Source organism: Podarcis erhardii (genome assembly GCF_964252035.2).
Source record: "Podarcis erhardii genome assembly, chromosome: 1".
Lineage (NCBI taxonomy): Eukaryota > Metazoa > Chordata > Lepidosauria > Squamata > Lacertidae > Podarcis > Podarcis erhardii.
The window spans coordinates 4,389,078-4,405,391 of record NC_138497.1 but is presented as its reverse complement, the minus strand read 5'-3'; positions in this window follow the sequence as shown (position 1 = coordinate 4,405,391).

Genomic DNA, 16,314 nt, shown 5'->3' with positions numbered 1-16,314 from the left:
CCCTTTACCCTTTACCTATCCTATCTTTAAAAGACATCTGAAGGCAGCCCTGTTTAGGGAAGTTTTTAATATTTAAAATGCTGTATTGTTTTTAACACTTGATTGGGAGCTGCCCAGAGTGGCTGGGGAAACTCAGCCAGATGGGCGGGATATAAATAATAAATTATTTTTTTATTATTATTATTATTATTACTACAACTACTACCACTACTACTAAAAATAATAAGTCATAGTAATGAATATGATTGTGTCTGATACTTTACAGAGGAACAAAAATCAAGTAGCTCTGCCCCAAATAATAATAATAATAATTATTTATTTATACCCCACCCATCTGGCTGTTACAGTTTTTTAAAAAAACTGCTTAAAGTATTTCCCTTCTCCAATATTGGCATCTTTCTTGTTTGTGGGAGAAGAAAGAGCCATCGCTAAACTCAAAATGAAAACACTTTCCCCCTTCTTGAGCCCCAGCGTGTCATTTGGGTGTTTTTCACAATTCCTCCGTATTGGTGAGTCATCTTCCAGTGCTTTGGTGACTCAGCTTCTGGCGTGGCGAACCCCCAGACACACATTTGCCTATGAGGAACACACCCAGGGAATCACTTCCATGGCCAGCGTCACCATAGCTCCCTCCTCTGCTTCCCCCTCAGCAAGAGGAAAGAATTCATATTATGGCGTTCTCAAGACATTCCAGAAACCAATAGCCCAGGGATGGAGAACCAGTAGCAACGAACATCCATGCAAGCCTTTGGGGGGCAGAGACGCAGGAGGGCATCCGAGTAGGGAGGGAAAGAGGGACAAGGGCTGCATAACCCCTGGCCATCCTTCAAGGCACCCCAGGGTGCCACGGCCCACTGGCTGAAAGCCACTGATTTAGAGCATTTCTACCCTGCTATTCAAGCCAAAATGACTTCCAGCCCCAGGTGACTTAATATGGTCCCTATCCAGGGCCGGATTTCGGTTCAGTGCGGCCCTAATCTACTGAAGGTAATGGGGCCCTTTCAATGTCCAGCTGTCCATCGATGTCCAGCTGTCCAGGGACGCGGGTGGTGCTGTGGGTTAAACCACAGAGCCTAGGACTTGCCGATCAGAAGGTCGGCGGTTCAAATCCCCGCAACAGGGTGAGCTCCCATTGCTCGGTCCCTGTTGCTGCCAACCTAGCAGTTTGAAAGCACGAAGTGGAAGTAGATAAATCGGTACCACTCCAGCGGGAAGGTAAACGGCGTTTCCGTGTGCTGCTCTGGTTTGCCAGAAGCCGCTTAGTCATGCTGGCCACATGACCCGGAAGCTGTACACCAGCTCCGTCAGCCAATAAAGCAAGATGAGCGCCGCAACCCCAGAGTCAGCCACGACTGGACCTAATGGTCAGGGGTCCCTTTACCTTTACCTACCCTGCTATTCAAGCCAAAATGACTTCCAGCCCCAGGTGACTTATATATAGTCCCTATGCAGGGCCGAATTTAGGTTCAGTGCGGCCCTAAGCTCCTGAAGGTAATGGGGCCCTTTCGATGTCCAGCCGTCCTTTGTCAACAACAAATTGTCACTGTTTTTTGTGTTGAATATATGCTATACAGTCATACCTCAGGTTGAAGTTGCTTCAGGCTGAATGTTTTCGAGTTGCACTCCGCGGCGACCCGGAAGTAACAGAATCCGTTACTTCCGGGTTTCGCCGCTTGCGCATGCGCAGACGCTCAAAATGACACCACGCGCCCGCGCGGAAGCGGCAAATCGCGACCCGCACACGCACAGATGTGGGTTGCGTTCGCTTCAGGGTGTGAACGGCGCTCCAGAACAGATCATTACAAAAGACTGGCCAGGCTCCCCAGGGTATCCAATCAAGTGAGCATTAACAGGTAACCTGTCAGACGAGATAAACAACACACTCAGATTTCTGCTGTTGACCGCCTTTTCTGTGATGTATGTATGATGTATGGAGGGGTGGTCTTGAGCTCCTGGGCAGGGAATTTAAAATGTCTATATAAGGCCTTGCGCACCATTGTTCTGGGTTCCTCCCCCTCTCCTGCAGGTGAGGGGAGCACCCTGTTGCAACAGATCAATAAAGATCAGGCTTACTAGCTGCTTTGCTTCTCGATATTCTCTGGTTGGCCTCTGTTATTTTCTCCTACCAATAGGGAACCTACGTAAGGACCCTATATGGGCTCTTGGATACCCCATAATGGAAGAAGGGCAGATTTTGTTTACAACAGAGACAGCCTAGTCGCTGGTACCCCACCCATCGCAATGCTCCCTTCTGAGTCAGAGTCTTTAGCACCAGCCAGGATAGCCACCAGAAGCAGAAGACGAGGAATGACTCTTGGATGTTCTAGAAACCAGTCTTTTGGACGTACGAAGCACACCCAATTTCGCAAGTTTGGTTTTGGCGGAAATGTCACTCCCGTCAGCTCTGTTTGTGTTCTGTTTTGGAGACGGGCATCTGGAGTTCGGATACTTTGCGGCTTTGTCTAACTTCATCTGTCACATATTTCCCCCCTGCAACTGATTTCCTTGAATGCAAAAGACTTCTGTGAGCCTCGGGGGAAATCTGAAGAACGCAGGATGTAAAAAGAGGCTGCTGGATCAAGCCAGCTCCCACCATCCCTGATGATGCTCTTTGTATATAAAGCCCTTAGCATCTTGGGACCGATTTGCTTGCAGATCACCTGACCCCACGTGGCACCACGTGGCCACTTTGATCTTCAGAAGTGGCACAGCTAGAGGTGCCACATAAGACCCGTTCCAAACTTCTAATAAATCTATCTTTTAATGCTGTAGAAGGAAACGAGGGGCTTGTCCACCTGGGAAGGGAGCCCATCTAGGAGAAGGAACGAGCTGATCCGAAACCTCTGCCACCTTGTGGGATATTTTCGGGAGAAGAAAAGGCTCAGGAGTAAACCCTACACAAATCTGGAGCAGAGTCCCTACGGCGGTTGGATGACTCCTTGTACTGCTTCATTTAAAAAATATATACCGGTAGGTGAAACTCGGAAAATTAGAATACAGTGGTGCCTTGCAAGACGAAAATAATTCGTTCCGCGAGTCTCTTCATCTTGCGGTTTTTTCGTCTTGCGAAGAATCCCTATTAGCGGATTAGCGCTATTAGCGGCTTAGTGGCTATTAGCGGCTTAGCGGCTATTAGCAGCTTAGAAAAAGGGGGGGGAGGGAAAAAACTCGCAAGACTCGCAAGACGTTTTCGTCTTGTGAAGCAAGCCCATAGGGAAATTTGTCTTGCGAAGCGCCTCGAAAAACGGAAAATCCTTTCGTCTAGCGGGTTTTTCGTCTTGCGAGGCATTCGTCTTGCGGGGCACCACTGTATCGTGGAAAAGTTCATTTATTTCAGTAATTCAACTTAAAAGGTGAAACTAATATATGAGATAGACTCATGGCATGCAAAGTGAGATATGTCAAGCCTTATAATTGTGATGATCCTGGCATACAGTTTATGAAAACCCCAAATTAACAATCTCAGAAAATGAATATGTACTCAGTACTTGGTTTGGGAATGCTTCTACTTCTCAGAGGTCCAATATTGCTCTATTTGCAATCCTTGTTTTGCTGATTTCATTTAATATTCTAATTTTTTGAGATTGTTAATTGGGGATTTTCATCAGCTGTACGCCATGATCATCACAATTATAACAAATAAAGAAGTGTGCATGCACACGAAAGCTCATACCAAGAACTGACTTAGTTGGTCTTTAAGGTGCTACTGGAAGGAATTTGTTTTGTTTTGACTATGGCAGACCAACACGGCTACCTATCTGTAACTATAACAAATAAAGGCTTGACATATCTCGCTTTGCATGTCATGAGTCTATCTCATATATTAGTTTCATCTTTTAAGTTGAATTACTGAAATAAATTAACTTTTCCACAATGTTCTAATTTTCCGAGTTTCACCTGTATATATTTAATGTTTTAAAATATGTTTTAACCATCTTTTATTGATATTTTTGATGTTTTGATGTTTTATTTTTTGTTAAGCACGTAGATGTTTTATTTCAGTCAAGCAGTATATAAATGTGGTGAAATAAATAAAACTGCTCGATTCCAACAAAACTACCTCGTTCATTCCTCATCCTAGGTTACCATTTTTATTTTGGGGGGGAGGGGGGTTGGAAGGAAAAAAGCCTAAGATATTATTTCTGAGAGGAAGTGGTGAGATTCAATCTGCAACAGCAAGTATTTAAAAGATAACATTTGTGCAAAAATCCAGGACGGAATTTGACGTGCCAGGATTTTCCATAAAGCAAAATTCCCTTAGGGAAAAATAAACTGTGGGAATCACACCAGGGTGGGGTGGGGTGAGCGTGGGTCTGTGTAGGAATCAGGAAATACCATGAGATTCTGTAGGGAAGGAAGTTTACATTAACTCAAACCACATCGGCCCAAATGCGTCTGTTGCAACATTCTGCCTCTTCCGGATTGCAGGAAACGGCCTTTGATGTCAGGCTGCATTGACCATCCTTTGCGTTTCAAGACTAAACTCCTTGAGGAGCTCCCTCAAATGGTGAGAAGAACGTCATCTCCCCATTCATCTTGAAATTGACCAGAAAGATGCCTTTGTGCTTGTCTTTCCAAGGACCTCTGGGGAAAACCCCACAACATCCTGACAACAGCCCTGCAGAGTAGCTTCATGGGCGAACAAGGATTTGAACCTGGGTCTCCCTGGGTCACGGGATGCGGGTGGCGCTGTGGGCTAAACCACAGAGCCTAGAACTTGCCAATAAGAAGGTCGGTGGTTCAAATCCCCGCGACGGGGTGAGCTCCCGTTGCTCGGTCCCAGTTCCTGCCAACCTAACAGTTCGAAAGCATGCTAGTGCAAGTAGATAAGTAGGTACTGCTCCGGTGGAAAGGTAAACGGCGTTTCCGTGCGCTGCTCTGGTTCGCCAGAAGCGGCTTTGTCATGCTGGCCACATGACCCGGAAGCTGTACGCCGGCTCCCTCAGCCCATAAAGCGAGATGAGCGCCGCAAACCCAGCGTCGGCCACGACTGGACCTAATGGTCAGGGGTCCCTTTACCTTTACCCCCCTGGGTCACAGCCCAGCTCATGCTGTCATTCGCTATCCACGTCTACAATCTGTGCCTCCAGCTCCTTTCTCAGAACTGGCTTGGTGACATGGAGATCAGCCCATCTCTAGGTGGTGCTGTTTACACTCTGGTGATATTGTCATGCAAAATGCTCTCGGGACTTGCTTTGGCACAAGTGTCAAGTAAATGCAATGTCAGCAGCAACAAGGAAAAGAAAAGAACCACACCCAACCCTCTAAACCAGGAAGAATTCCCCGAATGAATAGATTCAATAGCAGATCCGTTCTGCCTTTGGCTCGGAGGGGCTTGGAAGTTGTACATACCTGTGCTTGGAAAATCCCTTATTTTGGCGGCTGGTCCCTTATTTTCGAGGCTGCTGGTCCCTTATTTTCAAATCTGTAAGCTGACAGCTATGATGATGGCACCCTTGGGCACAGCTGTCAACTTTTCCCTTTTCTTGCAAGGAGTCCTATTCAGAATAAGGGAATTTCCCTTTAAAAAAGGGAAACATTGACAGCTATGCCCTGGGAATCCCTTCCAAATGTACAATTCTGCAACCAGCTGCCACTTGCCCTGTGCCTTCGCTCACCTGCTTGCCTGTTCTGTCATCCCCCTGGAGTTGGCATGGCTGCCTGCTGGCAACCATGCCAACTGCAGCTTGACGACGCCCTTACGTTTTATGTATATAGGAAGAAACCTCTGTACAGTGGACGCTCGGGTTGTGAACATGACCCGTGCAGGATGCACATTTGCAACCTGCAGCGTTCGCAACCCACAGTGGTGCATCTGCACATGTTGTGATTTGGCACTTCTGCACATGCGCAAAGCACGATCTAGTGCTTCTATGCATGCGCGACCCCTGAAACCCAGAAGTAACCTGTTCCGGTACTTCCAGGTTTTGGCAGGTCCGTAAACTGAAAAAACACAACCCGAAGCATCTGTAACTACTGTTCTCTGCTAAGGATAAAGAGGTGTGTTTTTCAATGAATTCCACCAGGGCACAATAAAAAAATTCCTTCCAGTAGCACCTTAAAGACCAACTAAGTTAGTTCTAGGTATGAGCTTTCGTGTGCATGCACACTTCTTCAGATACACTGTGAAGGACACTGTTGGCATTTGATGGCATACACAATGTTAGACGATGAGCAATTAAATAGTCCCGAGATGGCATGTGTGATGTTGTTGGGGCCAGTAATGGTGTTGTCTGGGTGTATGTGGCAGCAAAGTTGGCATCTGGGTTTATTGCAGGCTCTGGTGCCAGTGTCCGTGTTAAGTCTGGTAGTAGTATTATTGTGGGTTAGGAGTTGTTTAAGATTGGGTGGCTGTCTGTAGGCAATGAAAGGTCTTCCTCCCAGAGCTTGAGAAAGAGAACTGTCATTGTCCAGGAGAGGTTGTAGATCTCTGATGATGCGTTGTACTGTTTTAACTTGGGAGCTGTATGTGATGACTAGAGGTGTTCTGTTATTTTCTTTTTTGGGTCTGTCTTGCAGCAAGTTCTCTTTTTTTAAAAAAAAAATTTTTTTATTAATTTTCCAATTTTAACAACGAAACAACACCAAACAATACAAACAACAACAAACATAGGCACATACATACATTTTTGCTTTCTTAACCTCATTTTCATAAGCCTCTTTTCTCGGACTTCCCCGTACCTTCCCCTTTTTGCATCCTAATTTCAAAATTTTTCAGCAACCCTTTTAGCCAATTATAGTTTAACTTATTCTCCTTTCAATTACACTTTGAATCAAAAGATATATATAGCTGTAATTATACATCTTCCTTTCCCTTAACACTTTAACACTCCTCAATTTTATAGCAATTTTTAAGATATGCTTTAAACTTCTTCCATTCTTCCTCCACAGTCTCTTTCTCTTGGTCACGGATTCTGCCGGTCATTTCTGCCAATCCCATAAAGTCGATCACTTTCGCCTGCCACTCTTCCAGCGTGGGTAACTCTTGTGTCTTCCAATACTTTGCTAGAAGGATCCTTGCTGCCGTTGTGGCGTACATAAAAAAGATCTTATCCCTCCTTGACACCAATTGGCCGACCATACCCAAAAGAAATGCCTCTGGTTTCTTATGAAAAGTACATTTAAGTACTTTCTTAATTTCATTATAAATCAGTTCCCAGAAGGCCTTAATCTTTGGGCAGGTCCACCAAAGGTGAAAAAAGGTACCTTCGGTCTCATTACATTTCCAACATTTATTATTGGGCAAATGATAAATCTTCGCAAGCTTGGCTGGGGTCATGTACAACCTGTAAATCATTTTCATAATGTTTTCTCTTAAGGCATTACAAGCCGTGAATTTAATACCTGTGGTCCACAACTGTTCCCAGTCAGCAAACATAATATCATGACCTAAGTCCTGTGCCCATCTAATCATGGCTGATTTAACTGTCTCATCAATTGTATTCCACTTCAACAGCAAGTTATACATCCTTGATAAATTCTTCGTATTGGGTTCTAACAATTCAGTTTCTAATTTCGATTTTTCCACCTGGAATCCAATTTTCCTGTCTTGTTTAAAGGCCTCCATTATTTGAAAATAATGGAGCCAATCTCGTACCTTGGACTTTATCTTCTCAAAGCTCTGTAATTTAAATTCACCACTTTCTAGTTCCAAAATCTCAGAATATTTTGGCCAATTAGTTCTCATATTAAGTTTCTTCACCTCTTTAGCCTCCATTGGTGATAGCCACCTGGGAGTTTTGTTTTCCAACAAATCCTTATACCGAATCCAAACATTATATAGTGCTTTCCTGACAATATGGTTTTTGAAACCCTTGTGCACTTTAACCTTGTCATACCAGATATATGCATGCCAACCAAACATATTGTTAAAACCTTCCAAATCCAGAATGTCTGCATTTTCAAGTAGTAGCCAGTCTTTCAACCAGCAAAATGCTGCCGCTTCATAATACAGTCTTAAGTCTGGCAGGGCAAAACCCCCTCTTTCTTTTGCGTCAGTAAGTATCTTAAACTTTATTCTGGGCTTTTTGCCCTGCCAGACAAATTTAGATATATCTTTCTGCCACTTCTGTCTTGCAGCAAGTTCTCTCTGGGTATCAGTCTGGCTCTGTTGATCTGTTGTCTAACTTCATCTGCTGGTTACAGATAGGTAGCCGTGTTGGTCTGCCATAGTCAAAACAAAATAAAAAAATTCCTTCCAGTAGCACCTTAAAGACCAACTAAGTTAGTTCTAGGTATGAGCTTTCATCTGCTGGGTATTTTAGTTCTAAAAAGGTTTGCTGTAGATCTCTTAGGTGAGAGTCTCTGTCTGTAGAATTTGAACAGATGCGGTTGTAACGTAGTGCCTGGCTATATACAATGGACTGTTTGGTATGTTTGGGATGGTAGCTAGAGGCATGTAGATATGTTTGTCGGTCCACCAGGGCAGTTTGTCTGAAAAGTTTTTTACTAGAGGGATAGGGGGATTAGTTTGTTTGCTTTTCGGTTCATCCCTTTTTGTTGTTTCAATGCAATTGGGAAGGCAAGAAGACTATCCACATGTTGGGAATGGTTTTGCGGCCACAGGGCTCCCCCCAGACCCCTGGAAGCTGCTTCCAGTGTGTCATCTGGCAGGGGAAATGTTGTGACAGTTGAGCCAGGAAACATTTCCTGGAGAGGGGACAGTCCAAGGCCTCCTGATATGTGCTCAAACAGCACCTGGAGGACAGAATATTGCTACATGGCACATTGCACCAACTGGATATATATGGAGAGGCAATTCAGTGCAAGTTGTGCGCTCACCAGAGTTATAATACTGTTATGCATACTCCATTCGAGAAGTGATGGGGAGCTGACTATTCCTTGGGGCTCCTAGTCCTTCCTTCCTTTATTAGCTTGAAGATAGTCTCTTTCAGAAGGTAGTGGGCTCTCTGTTCTTGGAGGTTTTAAAGCAGAGATTGGATGGCCTGTCAAGGATCTCTTTAGCTGTGATTCCTGCATCAGATGTCAAGGAAATAAACAACTATCTGACTTTTAGAAGACATCTGAAGGCAGCCCTGTTTAGGGAGGTTTTTTATGTTTGGTGTTTTATTGTGTTTTTAATATTCTGTTGGGAGCCACCCAGAGTGGCTGGGGAAACCCAGCCAGATGGGCAGATTATAAACAAACAAACAAACAAACAAACAAACAAACAAACAAACTATTATTGCTATTGTTATTATTAGGTTGAACTAGTTGATCCTTCAGAAAGTGAGGAGGAATTATAGAACCTTTTAATGAGGGTGAAAGAGGAGAGCGCAAAATATGGTCTGAAGCTCAACATCAAAAAAACGAAGATCATGGCCACTGGTCCCATCACCTCCTGGCAAATAGAACGGGAAGAAATGGAGGCAGTGAGAGATTTTACTTTCTTGGGCTCCATGATCACTGCAGATGGTGGCAGCAGCCACGAAATTAAAAGACGCCTGCATCTTGGGAGAAAAGCGATGACAAACCTAGACAGCAGCTTAAAAAGCAGAGACATCACCTTGCCAACAAAGGTCCGTACAGTAAAAGCTATGGTTTTCCCAGTCATGATGTATGGAAGTGAGAGCTGGACCATAAAGAAGGCTGATCGCCAAAGAATGGATGCTTTTGAATTCTGGTGCTGGAGGAGACTCTTGAGAGTCCCATGGACTGCAAGAAGATCAAACCTCTCCATTCTGAAGGAAATCAGCCCTGAGTGCTCACTGGAAGGACAGATCCTGAAGCTGAGGCTCCAAGACTTTGGCCACCTCATGAGAAGAGAAGACTCCCCGGAAAAGACCCTGATGTTGGGAAAGATGGAGGGCACAAGGAGAAGGGGACGACAGAGGACAAGATGGTTGGACAGTGTTCTCGAAGCTGCAAACATGAGTCTGACCAAACTGTGGGAGGCAGTGGAAGACAGGAGTGCCTGGCGTGCTCTGGTCCAGGGGGTCACGAAGAGGCGGACACGACTAAACAACTCAACAACAACAGCAGCAACAACAAGTTGACCCTTGAAGATCCCTCCCACCTCTACAATTCTATGAATCTGTGATTCTATGACTGACAGAAAATCAGCAGAAGGGGGATCAGAAGGACATATGACTGCCTGCCGCTCAGCCTAACACCTATTTGTTATTTATTTGTTAGTTCCACAAATCCACCATTGCCATGGAACCAGCAGCGGTTTAAATTGGGTTGTTGTGGGACGTTTCCTGTTATTTATTATTGTACAGTAATACGCATTCCGTGATGGGTTATGGCAACAGTATGCTCCCAGGAGATAAAGAAATATATTCATTAGACTTCAGAGGGAGGCTCAGTCTGGCCCCAAGGCACTGTGGTAAACTCAGCCTTCCCCAACCTTGTGCTCTCCGGAGGTTTTGGTATGCAACTCCCATAAGCCCCGGGCAGCACAGCCGCACGATGCCAAGGCTGCTGGGAACTGTAATCCAAAAGATCTGGAGGGCACCAGGTTGGGGAAGCGTGCAGTAGCTTCTCCCCTTTGCATGCAGCGCATCTGCCTGCAGAGAGGGAGCATTATTCAGAGTAGCGGTATACATGGCCCACTAAGGAAGATGATAGCACATATAAAATGAATATAAAACATGTGCTTTCATCAATCAAACAAGTACAAATACCTGCAGTGAGAGTGGAGGCAGTGAGAGATTTTACTTTCTTGGGCTCCATGATCACTGCAGATGGTGACAGCAGCCACAAAATTAAAAGACACCTGCTTCTTGGGAGAAAAGCAATGACAAACCTAGACAGCAGCTTAAAAAGCAGAGACATCACCTTGCCAACAAAGGTCCGTATAATAAAAGCCATGGTTTTCCCAGTAGTGATGTATGGAAGTGAGAGCTGGACCACAAAGAAGGCTGACTGCCGAAGAATTTGTGCTTTTGAATTCTGGTGCTGGAGGAGACTCTGGAGAGTCCCATGGACTGCAAGAAGATCAAGCCTATCTGAAGGAAACCAGCCCTGAGTGCTCTTTTTTTTTTTTTAATAAATTTTTATTTGTTTTCCAAACACATAGTTAAAGACAAACAATAAACAAACTAAAAACGTACAAACATATAAACATGTATAATTCCATTATCTCGTTTTCATACACCTTATTTCTCCGACTTCCCCGTACCTCCCTTTTACTGCATCCTTATTTTTTACATTTCTTTAGCAACTCTCAATTATTAATTATTTAATTCACTTTCATTACAATCCTTTTTCTTTAACTTATTAGTTACAGCTGCAATTCTCTATTTCTTATTCCCTGACATCTAGCACTCCTCAATTTTACAATAATTTTTAAGATATATCTTGAATTTCTTCCAGTCTTCTTCCACTGTCTCTTTCCCCTGGTCACGAATCCTGCCGGTCATCTCTGCCAGTCCCATATATTCAATCACCTTCATCTGCCATTCTTCCAGAGTAGGTAGTTCTTGTGTCTTCCAAGACTTTGCGAGAAGAATTCTTGCTGCTGTAGTCGCATACATAAAAAACGTCCTATCCTTCTTTAACACCAACTGGCCGACCATACCCAGGAGAAAAGCCTCAGGTTTCTTAGAAAACGTCCGCTTTAGGACTTTCTTAATTTCATTATAGATCATTTCCCAAAAGGCCTTAATCCTCGGGCAGGTCCACCAAAGGTGATAAAAAGTACCTTCAGTCTCATTACACTTCCAGCATTTATTCTTGGGCAAATGGTAAATTTTTGCAAGCTTGGCTGGGGTCATGTACCACCTATAAATCATTTTCATTATGTTTTCTTTTAAGGCATTACATGCCGTAAATTTAACACCGGTGGTCCATAACTGTTCCCAGTCAGCAAACATAATGTCATGACCGATGTCTTGTGCCCATTTAATCATAGCTGATTTCACCGTTTCATCCTGTGTATTCCATTTCAACAGCAAATTATACATTCTTGACAAGTTCTTAGTATTGGGTTCTAACAATTCTGTTTCTAGTTTGGACCTCTCCTTCTGGAAGCCTATTTTCCTGTCCTGTTTAAATACCTCATTTATCTGATGATTATGCAACCAATCCCGTACTTTAGACTTTAATTTCTCATAACTCTGTAATTTTTTTCACCATCTTGTTCTAAAATTTCACAATATTTTGGCCATTTAGACTCCATATTAAGCTTTTTCACCTCTTTAGCTTCCATTGGTGACAACCACCTGGGAGTTTTACTTTCTAACAAATCTTTATACCGCATCCAAACATTGTATAATGCTTTTCTAACAATATGATTTTTAAAGCCCTTATGTACTTTTACCTTGTCATACCATAAATATGCATGCCAACCAAATCTAATGTCGAACCCTTCCAAATCCAAAATGTCTGTATTCTCAAGAAGCAGCCATTGTTTCAACCAGCAAAAAGCTGCCGATTCATAATAGAGTCTTAAGTCCGGCAGGGCAAACCCCCCTCTTTCTTTTGCATCAGTTAAGATCTTATATTTTATTCTGGGCTTTTTGCCCTGCCAGACAAATTTAGATATGTCTTTCTGCCACTTCTTGAAACAGTCCATCTTGTCCAAAATCTGCAACATTTGGAATAAAAATAACATTCTAGGCAACATTCTAGGCAACATTCTAGGCCCGTAACAACATAATGGACCGGAGGCAGCCAAAAGACCCCACAGAAGAATACAGTGGTACCTTGGTTCTCAAACTTAATCTGTTCTGGAAGTCCGTTCCAAAATCAAAGCATTTCCAAAACCAAGGCGCGCTTTCCCATAGAAAGTAATGCAAAACCGATTAATCCGTTCCAGACTTTTAAAAGCAACCCCTAAAACAGCAATTTAACATGAATTTTACTATCTAACGAGACCATTGATCCATCAAATGAAAGCAATAAACAATGCACTGTACTATAAAATAAATAAGAAGGTATTGTAGATGATAAAAAATAATTATTATTTTTATCTGCACTGATGATAGTCATTGTTTGGATAGTGGGCTTTTATCCATTTCCGCAGCCACACAGTCAATCAATCAGTAGCTGAACTGGGTTCCACACAGTCACAAAAACAAATTAACCGAAAAAGCCTGAAAAACAAAAACGCAAAATAAATAGCAAAAACAAAAGCAGCAAACTTAATCTATTCCGGAAATCTGTTTGACTTCTGAAATGTTCAAAAACCAAGGTGCAGCTTCTGATTGGTGCAAGTGCCCCGGAAACAATAGCCAACAGCCGCATCGGATGTTCAGCTTCCGAAAAGCGTTCAAAAACCAGAACATTTACTTCCAGGTTTTTGGCGTTTGAGAACCAAGGCATTTGAGTGCCAAGGTGTTTGAGAACCAAGGTACCACTGTACATGCATCTTCCGGGCATGGTTTTCGGTCTGTGTGGCTCGATGTTGAAGCCAAAGCAGCTTGCCTGGATTGCTGACTACTGTCCGTTCATCAGCTTCGCCAACTCTCAGAGCTCAGAAGGTACCAAACAGGTGATGAGCAGCTTTATGTCTATCTCAGCCGTAGTGATGCCCTGCCTGCAAAACCCAAAACCCGTGTCCTGTCCTTGGTGAAAGGATCTGGAGTGCCAACTTAGCCCTGCAACTGTGGGCACCTGGGGCTGTGGGTGCCATGCACCGAAATTTGTGGGTGCCCAGCCCCTTCATGGGGAATTTTGTTGGTGCTTGGACACCCAGGTCTTTTGGCACCTATGGAAACGATATTGCCTCTCCCCACCCGCTCCGCTTGCAAAGCAGAGGTGCACCCCCCCCCCCCCAGAGAGAGAGAGAGAGAGAGGACTGTTTTCTTTGGCAGTGCAGACCCATTTGCACAAGTATAGCATGAAATTAAAAGACCTAGCCAGCAACTTAAAAAGCAGAGACATCACCTTGCCGACAAAGGTCCGTATAGTAAAAGCTATGGTTTTCCCAGTAGTGATGTATGGAAGTGAGAGCTGGACCATAAAGAAGGCTGATCACCAAAGAATGGATGCTTTTGAATTATGGTGCTGGAGGAGACTCTTGAGAGTCCCACGGACTGCAAGAAGATCAAACCTATCCATTCTGAAGGAAATCAGCCCTGAGTGCTCACTGGAAGGACAGATCCTGAAGCTGAGGCTCCAAGACTTTGGCCACCTCATGAGAAGAGAAGACTCCCTGGGAAAGACCCTGATGTTGGGAAAGATGGAGGGCACAAGGAGAATGACCACCCAGATAGATGCCCATGAGAGACCCTCAGGCAGGGTCGGCGTTGATCTTTGCACCAGAAAAGACCAGGAGCATCCCCACGACACTTCAGGGAAATGACCTCCGAGAGAACAGCCTTGACCAAAGGTGTCGTGGGCTTTGAAGACACTCGAACTCAGGACGCAAGGGAGAAACGTGCTAAGAGGAAGACACGCTTGGCAAATCCACACCGGGATCAATTCCTGCCCGGAAACCTATGTCCCCACTGTGGAAGGACGTGGGGATCCAGAATTGGCCTCCATAGTCACTTACGGACTCTGTTAAAACCGTGATTATAGAAGACAATCTTACTCGGCTATGAGTGAACGTCAAAGAAGAAGAAGAAGATTTCCATGGCAAGGCTAGAGACCTTCTTCCATCTCCCCTAGGGCTGCCATACTATGCCTGGATTTTACCGGACATTACTGGACAGGGGGAAAGCTTTTACTTTTTGAAAGCAAAGGATCTGTCCATCCGGTTTGCTGCCTTTAAACCACAATTTTCTAGTGAGTCTCGATCATCTACTGACAGAGACAAAAAAGAAGAAGGAGCCTCCCAGACCCTCCTTTTGCTTCTGGCACCGACCTGATAAAGATGCTCATTTTTTAAGCTGAGGGGGAGTGAGAATGTTTATGCCTCAAACTTTCCCATTGTCAGTCTGGGGCCAGGAAAGGTCCTCTTAGATCCGACCGACCACAAAGGTCCTCTCCCAGGGGGGGCAGCGCAAAGGGGGCAAGCAATGAAAAGAACCGGTTGAAAGGCAGGGGGTGCAGAAAGCTCCGAACTGGTTAGTTTTGTGGGGAGATGGTTCAATTCTGCACCATCAGCCATCCTTGGATAGAGCTCTTTTCTAAAAATGGCATGTGTGCTTGTGTGTGTGTTCAACCAAAGAAAGAAAAACAGGACTTTAGAGGGACCTCTGCAAACTGGACTCCCAACTCCCATGGAGATTTGCAAAATGGTATACAAAAAATGCATATTTTAGGAGACACGCAGACGAAAGCCCTGCTCAATTTTTACATGAGGTATTGGATAAAGGCAAAGGGACCCCTGACCATTAGGTCCAGTCGTGACCGACTCTGGGGTTGCGGCGCTCATCTCGCTTTATTGGTCGAGGGAACCGGCATTTGTCTGCAGACAGCTTCCGGGTCATGTGGCCAGCATGACTAAGCCGCTTCTGGCGAACCAGAGCAGTGCACGGAAACGCTGTTTACCTTCCCGCTGGAGCGGTACCTATTTATCTCCTTGCACTTTGATGTGCTTTCGAACTGCTAGGTTGGCAGGAGCAGGGACCGAGCAACGGGAGCTCACCCCATCGCGGGGATTCGAACCGCCAACCTTCTGATCAGCAAGCCCTAGGCTCAGTGGTTTAACCCATGGCGCCACCCGCGTCCCTAATGTATATATAGTTAGACGTTTGGGGGAAAGTTTCATTCATTGCTACTATGAGCTGAATAAAGAGCATGAAATTCACACTCAACTCCGAGTATATTTCAGAGTGGCCCACCTCACTTAGTCTTGTCTCCGAGTCTCTCTCAACCCTACCTGGAGATGCCAGCAGGGACTGAACATGGAAATTTCTGAATTCAAGGCAGCTGCTCTGTCACTGAGCTATGGCTCTCCTCTTGAAAAATAATGGAAACATTCCAGACCTCTCAGAGCGGTTTAACAATCCGTCCATTTTCCCAGGGAATCCTGGGAGTTGTAGGGGAATAAAGGGGTCTCCTAACACTTCTCAGCACCCTTAGCGAACTAGAGCTCCCAGGATTCTTTGGGGGAAGCCACGGCCATTTAAAGCGGTATCCTCCTGCTCTCAGTGTAGGGTGTGACTGTGGCCAGTGGGCTGACTCAACACAAGTGAGTCAGCAGCCTGATGGTCATCTCGCTCTGTGGAAGGAGAGTGAGTCACTTTCGAGATGTTTGGCGTGTGTGTGGTTTCTGACCCATGTTGTTGGAACCTTTTCTATTTTTAGCCCCGGCGGCTCCATCTGGCCTCCCCTCACTTGCGCAAAGAAGGGCAGCTTGCCTCTCTCGCTGTGCTCTCTAATTTGGCATCCTTAGCTGTATAGCCAGCCCCACCCAGGCAGACTGGGAAGGGGCAAAAAGGCTTATGAACAGTCGCCACCAACATCCAACATGCAGATCAT